The sequence below is a fragment of the Microtus ochrogaster genome, chromosome 15 (genome assembly GCF_000317375.1).
Source record: "Microtus ochrogaster isolate Prairie Vole_2 chromosome 15, MicOch1.0, whole genome shotgun sequence".
NCBI lineage: Eukaryota > Metazoa > Chordata > Mammalia > Rodentia > Cricetidae > Microtus > Microtus ochrogaster.
In genome coordinates, this window is record NC_022017.1 from 5,275,080 (window position 1) to 5,284,210 (window position 9,131).

Consider the following 9,131-nt stretch of genomic DNA (forward strand, 5'->3'; position numbering starts at 1 on the left):
AACTCACAGAGATCCGCCTGTCTTTGCCTCCCGAGGGCTGGGATTAAAGGCGTGCGCCACCATTGCCCGGCTAAGTATATAATCTCTTAAAAACACAAGTTCATGGTAAGTACTTTTTGGCAAGTCTGCGATTTTAGGAACAAACCTTTTCTTAAAATTTTCTAATTAAAGGCAAACAGGCCAGGCCGTGGTGGCGCACACCTTTAATCCCAGCACTTGGGAGGCAGAGGCAGGTGGATCCCCGGGTTCGAGGCCAGCCTGGTCTACAAATTCCAGGACAGACTGAGCTGTTAAACATAGAAACCCTGTCTCAAAAGTGAAAAGAAAGAAATTTGGTCTTAAGAGCTTTAAGACTTTTGTTTGTACGGTTTTTTTTACTTGTTTTTTTAAAACAGAGGCTTGCCTCAACTTTGAAATCCTGCCTCTGCCTCACCAGAGTGAGACTTACAGTAAGGTACACACATTATTAAGTTGAAGTGACGGCGTGCATGGGCATTTCACATGTGGTGCAGAGAGCTTTTTCTCTCCCAAACTACTTGCAAATGGGTCTCCAGCTTGTTGCTGCGCCACCTCAGACACTTACTTCCTACAAACAAGGACACTTTGATAAGTACACCAAGACTCCATCTACATCAGGAGTTAATATTGGGCAGACCCCTTCCCCCTGGCCTGGCTTAGGTCACGCACTATATAGCACTAGCCAGTCAAGAGGCTAAAGCAGGAAAATGATTTGATCCCAAGTCACATACTAGACCAATGTCCTGAATAAACAAGCCTGCAAGATAGCTCACTGGGTAAAGGCGCTGGCCACCAAGCCTCATGACCTGAGTTCAGTCCCTGGAACCCACGTGGTAGCAGGAGACTGATTCCTGCAAATTGTCTCTGACCTCTCTATAACAACATCACTAAGTTAGCTAATTAACTGTTTAATCAATGTAATAAAATGGTTTTGAAGTTCTACTAAAAGAAACGATGAGTTTCTAGTTTGAGAGGAGGGGGGACACTGGGAGTTAGTCATCTAGTTTAAAAACATGACTGGAAGCCGGGCGATGGTGGCGCACGCCTTTAATCCCAGCACTTGGGAGGCAGAGGCAGGCGGATCTCTGTGAGATCGAGACCAGCCTGCTCTACAGAGCTAGTTCCAGGACAGGCTCCAAAGCCGCAGAGAAACCCTGTCTCGAAAAAAAAAAAAAACATGACTGGAGTCTGGCAGTGGTGGCGCACACCTCTAATCCCAGCACTTGGGAAGCAGAGGCAGGCGAATCTCTGTTTGAGGACAGCCTGGTCTACAAAGCAAGTTCCAGGACAGTCAGGACTGTTACACAGAGAAACCCTGCTTTGAAAAGCCAAAAACAAAACAAAAAAACAACCCAGTGTCTGGAAAGCTGATAAGATGGCCCAGTGGGTAAAAGTGCTTATTGTGCAAGCCCAGCGTGAGCTCAGGACCCAGTTTACAGTACAAGGAGAAGAGCACCCTCTGAACGTTCACCTCTGACTACCACACACACTGTGGCCTGCACAGCACACACACCACAGGTATAGCCATGCTCATAGTAAAAGCAAGCAGAAGGCTGGAAGTAGAGCTCAGCTGCTAAGTGCCCAGCAGGCGTGCATGAGGCCTTGGGAGTGCATCTAGCAGCAGCAGATCTGAGCATGGTACTTCACACCCGGAGTCCCAGCACGCCAGCACTGGAGGCAGGAGCTGGTCGAGGCCTGCCTAGTATAGCAGACACTGTTGCAAAAACAAAGGCTCAACTAGAGAAGGCCCGGGAGGGTCCACTTGAATCAGGGATATATATATATATATATATATCCCTGTGTGTGTGTGTGTGTGTGTGTGTGTGTGTGTGTGTGTGTATCTATAAGAACAATTAAAGGAACGGGCCATGAATTTGAAAGAGCATAGGAAGTCTAGGAGGAAGGAAAGGGAAGGAGGAAATGATGTAATTATAATCTCAAAAATAAAAGATTAAAAAAAATAAGAAATGCAAGGAGGTAGATGAGTGGAAAGGGAGGCCTAGTAAGTGGCGTAGACCAAGGACTTGACACTCAAAGCTGAGGAAATTTAGGGAACAGAGTCTGGTCTTTGTAAGAAGTCCGGCATCGACACCAGAGCAGGACAGCAGAGTTGGTGAATACAGGATGCTTGCTCGCTCGCGCGTGCACGTGCACACACACACACACATACACACACAAGCTTAGTCACTGGGAGGAGAGCCATAAAGGGCCTGAGACTAGAAGGCTCAGAGGCAGCTCTCAGGAAACAGCAGACGAGGAAGGTGCAGGGCAATATGAGGACCAAGTCATGGGAGTCGTCACATGTCCCTAGAGGAGTACACAACATGGCAGCCATGTTCACAGTTTGCCCGACAGGCACTGCCTGAGCCTTTGATTTCATACCTTGTGGATAGGGAAAGTGGTAAAGACAGGGAGAAATCACCAAAGATATAGACTAAGGACTTCCCAGTGTCTTCACAGGAAGCTGGAGCCAGAGGAGGGTGGGGACTAGGAGTCTCTGGCACCCAGCTGCTGGGGAAATGGTTTTAGGGAGTGGGGCTGCTTCTCTCAGTAGGTGCAGACACCTGGTTTCAGGACTAGAAAAGTGTTGCTGAGGAGGGAACTAAGGGCCAGTGGAGGCTACCTCTCCTTCACAGATGCTAAAGAAGAGCAAACACACACACACCGTTTATGATAGGCCAAGCACTACCTCAGCTGCGCCTGTGGCTACTTGGCTGTCCTTAGATGCAATCTCTTTATGTGGGTGATCCTGGTTTGATAAAGACTGGAACACGAAAGGTTAAAGCCTGTCTGTAGAAGAGCTGTGATTTAAGCCCAGACACTCTGACTCCAGAGAACATCAAGACTACAACCGATTAACTTCCCTCGGGAGGCTGAGGGGAAGATGGAGAGTTCCAAGCCAGCCTGAACTATAAAACCAAAGCCAGACCCTGCCCTGGGGTTGGAGAGATGGATCAGTGGAGAAGATTGAATGAAGCTCTTCCAGAAGACCAACTTTGGTACCTACACTGGATGGCTCACAACCACCTGTAACTCTGGCTCTAGAGGGATCTGCTGTCTCTGGCCTCTCCGGGCATCTACACTGACGTGCAATCCCTCCCCTACATACACATACACATAATAATTTATATATATATATATACATATATATATATGAGAAAAATGGACTCAAAAAACATAAATAGGAAAACAACAGAAGAGAAATAACCTTAAAGCTAAGGCACTACTGAGACTACATATACATACACACATGTCTACATATAGTCTACATATATACACACATATACAGATATACATACACATATATATACACATATACATGCACACACACATGTGGGTTGTCACTCAGAGGTATGACACTTGCTTAGCAACAATGCCCTGAGCTTGATCCCTAATGCTGAAAGATAAAGGAGGGGAAGAGAAGAAAATTTGGGCTGGGTTCCTGAAGCAAGCGGAGTATGGGTGAGGAGAGAAGGGGTGGTGAACCAGAGGGATGTCGTTTTCCCAGCTCATGCTGCTGACATGAGGCAGAGGTGAAAACTGCCAGAGGAAACCCAGAGGTGAAGTGGCAAGTGCGTGGGCAGGAAGAAGGCAACTAGGATCTTACGGTGCAAGAGCCATCAGGAAATTAAATTTTAGTCCTTGCCTAGTGGAAGCCAAGCAGGTAGCATGAGACTGCCTGAGTAGGGTGTTTCTCTAAGGTAGGAGAACTCCTTGGAGTACATTTATTTTTTTTATCTGTTGTAGGAGGCTGCTTGTTTGTTCCCGGCCTCTCAGCCCCAAATAATGACACAAAAACTGTATTAATTACAATACTGCCTAGCCTATTAGCTTATGCATATTTCTAGCTCACTCTTACATCTAATTTAACCCAGTTCTATTAATCTGTGTATGGCCGCCCCGTGGCTGTGGCTTACCAGCAAGGCAAGGTTCCTGCTTGTCTGTTCCTGGAGGCAGCTACATGGCATCTCCTGATTTGCCTTCTTTCTCCCAGCATTCAGTTTAGTGTTCCCCGCCTACCTCTGTTCTGCCCTCACAAGCGAGCTTTCTTTATTCATTAATGGTAATCACAGCATGGGGGGGGGGGCATCCCATATTACTTATCTTTCTTTCTTTTTTTGAAGACAAGAGCTCACTATGTAGCCCAGGCTGGCCACGAATTCATGACAATCTTCTTGCCCTTGCGGTGGCCTCTCCAGGCCTCAAAATGTAGGGCCACCACACGAGGCTCTCATTCTCTAAGCAACAATAAAACAGTCCTTTCTTGGCAATGGAGAAAATGCTACCAGTAGATGGTGCAACGGAGGCAGCTTCATGGTTTGCGGGGCTGCACTGCCACCCTGTGGTTATAAGCAGAAATACAGGTTTTGGACAAAGCACAGGGAGCATGAAAAGAAGAAACTTGTCCCTGTCCATCTCACAGGGCTGGAACTATCCCTGCCAGTTCTCTACCAGCCTTGCATCACAGGAGACATATTTCCTGCAGCCAGTCTCAATGTAGACGAGGCTGGCAAAGCAGCTGGACAACCCTTGTGAGGTCAGGACATTCTGCTGGTGAACTTCCACCTTCCACGTCATACCTATCCTTCCATTTCTCTTTTTTAAATCCAGTCCTGTTACATGTGCAACAGATGCTCACTGGGCACCCAGTAGGTGGAAAGCACTGGGCAGTCATAGGTGATCACTGAATGGAGCAGCATTGTAGGCCAGGGTGCCATGAAAGCCCCAGCACAGCCACCAAATCTGTCCCTCTGCCTTCCCCTCCCAAGCATCCTCACGTTCTCAGCTTTCTGGAAACGCATCTAAGCTGTTGCATATGCCATGATTCATCTCCATCCCAAGGATGTGCCATTTGTTTATTCAGTCAAAAGGGAAGAATAACTGGATCGTTGCCAGTTTGGGGTTATTAGAAAAGCTGGAGTTGGGGATGTAGTTCATTTGGTAGGATGCTTGTCTAAATGCACAAAGCCTGACCCAGGTTCAGTTCCCAGCTCTGCATAAAGCGAGATCTGGTGGCAAGCACCTGTAATTCTAGGACTTAGAGGTAGAGGCAGGAAGGTTAGGGGTTTAAAGTTCCCCTTAGCTTCATAGTGAGTTTGAGGCTAGCCTGGATCATATGAGACCTCGTCCCGAAATGAAAAGTAGCTGGAGAGACAGACAGTTCAGCAGTTGTAAGAACACACTGTCCGTGCAGAGGATTGAGTTTGGTAACTCCAGCTCCACTGGATGTGATAACTCAAACCTACGCTCTCTCCTCTCTCTCTCGGGAGGTGTGGGGTGCAGCTTCTATGAGAACATAATTTCTTTTTCTCTAGGATATCCAGCATTGCAAATGCTGGGTTGAATAGTAAGAGCCTTAAAAAACAAAGAAATCCTCTGGAGCTGGGTTATGAGCTGCATGGCTCAGGTGCTGGGAAGGAACTCAGATCCTCTGCAAGAGCAATAAAAGTTCTTAAACTCATAACCACTTCTCTAGAGCCCTCTAAATGGCCATGTAGCATAACAGACAGCACACCAAGCAGTCTCATAGTGTAGAGGTTCTGAGTTCGAGGTCTAATTTGTTTGATTTTATAAGAGACTGCATCCTTCCCTCCACACACACACCAGTGATTTAGAGGGGGCTGCACACTTTCAACAGCACTCAGTTTATCAATGCCTACATATATGTACACATACATTCACACACATATATACATATATATTAGCTATAGTTCATGCCCGCTTTAATTTGGATCTCCCCAATGTTTGATGAGCTAATTTGCCATGACATCTGGATTGACCTTGCTCCTGATATCTGGCCTCCCTCCACCTCCCAAGTGCTGGATTTACAGCTCAGGCTAGCCTAGAACTTTCTGTATAGTTCAGGATAGCCCCAAACCCCTGGCAGTTCTCCAAAATTATCTTCCTGAATACTTTGATTACCAGCCTGAGTTACATTGGGCTAAAACTTAAATTTTTTTAAAATTCAAGATTGAACTCAGGGCATCACACATGCTAGGCAACCCTAAAATTAATTTTAATTGACAAATAAATTATAAAATGACATCTATATACATTGTAGAACAAAATCACAAAACCTCTGCTCTCATCCTAGGCATAACAGGCAAGTGTCTGCTATCCAACTATGGCTCTATTTTTCTTAGTTTACCACTTAGTGCTTTTTAATTAAAATTTTAATTATTTTACTTTTAATTATATGTATATGTGTACATCTGTGTGTGGGTATGCGCAGGAGTACAGTGCCCACAGAGGCCTCAAGAGGGCATCAGATCTATGGGACATGGGTGTTGGGAGCTTGGGTCCTCTGAAGGAGCAGGAAATGCTAGTAGCTGCCGAGCCGGCTCTCCAGCAGCATCCCCTCCTCAGACCTCCTGGGTGGTGGTTTAATGTCCCTGCAAAGTCTTTCTTATAAATGGTACTTAGATCTAGAACTCCCTATGATTCTGATTTAAGTGCTATTTTAAAAAACTTTATTGGGGGGCTGGAGAGATGGCTCAGAGGTTAAGAGCATTGCCTGCTCTTCCAAAGGTCCTGAGTTCAATTCCCAGCAACCACATGGTGGCTCACAACCATCTGTAATGAGTTCTGGTGCCCTCTTCTGGCCTGCAGGCATACACACAGAATATTGTATACATAATAAATAAGCATTTTTTAAAAAACTTTATTGATAGTATTGTAATGTCTCACTGCTTCTGTTAACAAGTCACTAGTGAAGGCTGTCATCTCCTGCCTTCATACAGCACAGGGCTTCACATCAGGGACACATTAACAATGTAATCCCTTCATCCCTTATTGGAATATTTCTTGGGCCGGGCGGTGGTGGCGCACACCTTTAATCCCAGCACTCTGGAGGCAGAGGCAGGCAGATCTCTGTGAGTTCAAGGCCAGCCTGGTCTAGAAGAGCTAGTTCCAGGACAGGAACCAAAAAGCTATGGAGAAACCCTGTCTCGAAAATCAAAAAACAAAAAACAAAACAAAAAAAAAAACTCAATTAAAGACAAACAGGCATGATGTCCTAATTCTAGCATCTGTGAGGTTGATGCAGGAGGATAATTAGGTCAAGGCCAGCCTGGTCTACATAGCAAAACCATGTCTCAAAAAACCAAAATGAATAAATAAAAACAAAAAGTAGTCTTTTTTAGTTTAGTTACAATTCTTACTGATGCCTAAATTGTTCCATGTTGAGCTCTCAGCATCTTCCTTAGGTTTTTGCCTTGGAGTCTGGTGCGAGTTGCCTTTAACAGAGTTCACAGGTAGCCTAGGCAGACCGCTAACCCCAGACCAGGTGGTGGGGCTCAGCTAAGCTAGCTTTGGACAGAGCATCATCTCACGCTCTTTCCTTGTCACAGACCTCTCAGCCAGCGCCTTAGGCAGACTAGTTCACTCGAGCTGGTAACAGGGCTAGAATTAGACCGGAAAAGACCTTTGCCTGCTAATCTCAAATCGGCAGGGTGTGAAATCAAGTCTACCCTCTCTTGCTCGCTAAGTGCCCTCAGGGCCGTCAACTCCGTAGTGCCTCCTACTGGAATCCTTGGTAACTGCTGCTCTACTTATTGACAAGCCTAATTCCCATTTTGGTTTCCTTGACCCAGCAAAACCTGTGCCCTCCGTGCCGAGCCACACCTGTGCCTCGCGCAGCATCATTTCCTTAAGCCTGAAGCCTCCACGCCTACTGCCTTCCCTAATCTCTCTTCATTTCCTCTCACTTTAACACAACCTTCAGGATTCAGCTTCGGTCCTCTCCAAAGAGCACTCCTGAGCACCCCGACTCAGCAGGACTGTCGCTCACTGCAAGCCCACAGTGGTAACCTGCAAACATGCAGTTTTGTGTGTACATGTGGAAGCCTGAAGTCAGCTGTCTTCAACTGCTCTTCACTCTACGAAGCTTGCACTGCCACCCAGGCAACTTGTCCAGGCGATTCCAGCTCTGCCACCCAGGAGCTGCAGCAGGTTTCTCTGCAACAGTCTTAGCTGTCCTGGAACTAGCTCCTTTGGAGGGCCTGAAGTCCAGCCAGCTTGCACTGCAACTGCTGATATTGAGCCTCCTAAACGTGAGATATTTACAAGTAGCTCTCTTGTGCTAGTGGACAATGACTTGCCAAAATGGGGAATCATCGTAATAGATCAAAACATTGGGGGAATAGACACCCCTAATCCACACTTGTTCGGAGTGTCTTAGTTAGGGTCTCCATTGCTGTGAAGACACCATGACCATGGTAACTCCTACGAAGGAAAACGTTTAATCGGGGTGGCTCATGTACAGCTCAGAGGTTCAGTCCATTCTCATGGTGGGACATGGCAGTGTGCAGGCAGACATGGTCTGAAGTAGCTGTCTCCTACATCTTGTAGGCAACAGACATCACCACAGTGACACACTCCCTCCACCAAGACCATACCCACTCCAACAAAGGCACACCTAATAGTGCCACTCCTTGAGGTTATGGGGGCCATGACATCCAAACCACAAAAGGGAAGCTCCTCTTCCAGGGCAGAAGCATCCACTGCAGCAGTCCATGTCTTCCTCGCTCTGGTTCTGCTCAGATGAAGTTCCCTTTTACCATCAGTGCTGCTCAGTTCAGTTAGGGAAGATAAAAAGGGTGTTTGTGCTTGCAGTTTATACTGGTTGCAAAGATCTGAGGTGAAGAGCTTTTGCTGAGATTGATGTACGTTCCCTCTGACCTGAAGGGCGACACTCAGCTCAGGACACAAAGAACGGCAATGCTCCAGAACTCTCCTGCACACAGTAAGACATTAGGGGCTCCGGCATCAACTGCCTCTTTTTCCTTTCTGAGCAGACAATTTACTACCTGATGGTGTGACCTTGGAAATAACTGAGCCCATGTAGTAAATGTATCACCTTCTTTGGCTATTAAGGCAATAAAACAGGGTCAGTGAGATGGTTTAATGGGTAAGGGAGACCTAGACACAATCCCTGGAGCCCATACAAAGGTGAAGAGAACCCCACTCTACAAAGTGACCCTCTCATCTCCAAACGTGCCACAACCCATCCCCAATAATAAACTTAAAATGTTGAAAACGAAAGAAATGTTTAAAATAAAACCATCTCAGGACAGGTGCACTTACAAGTCTCTGCACAGTGCTTGGCATCTGTC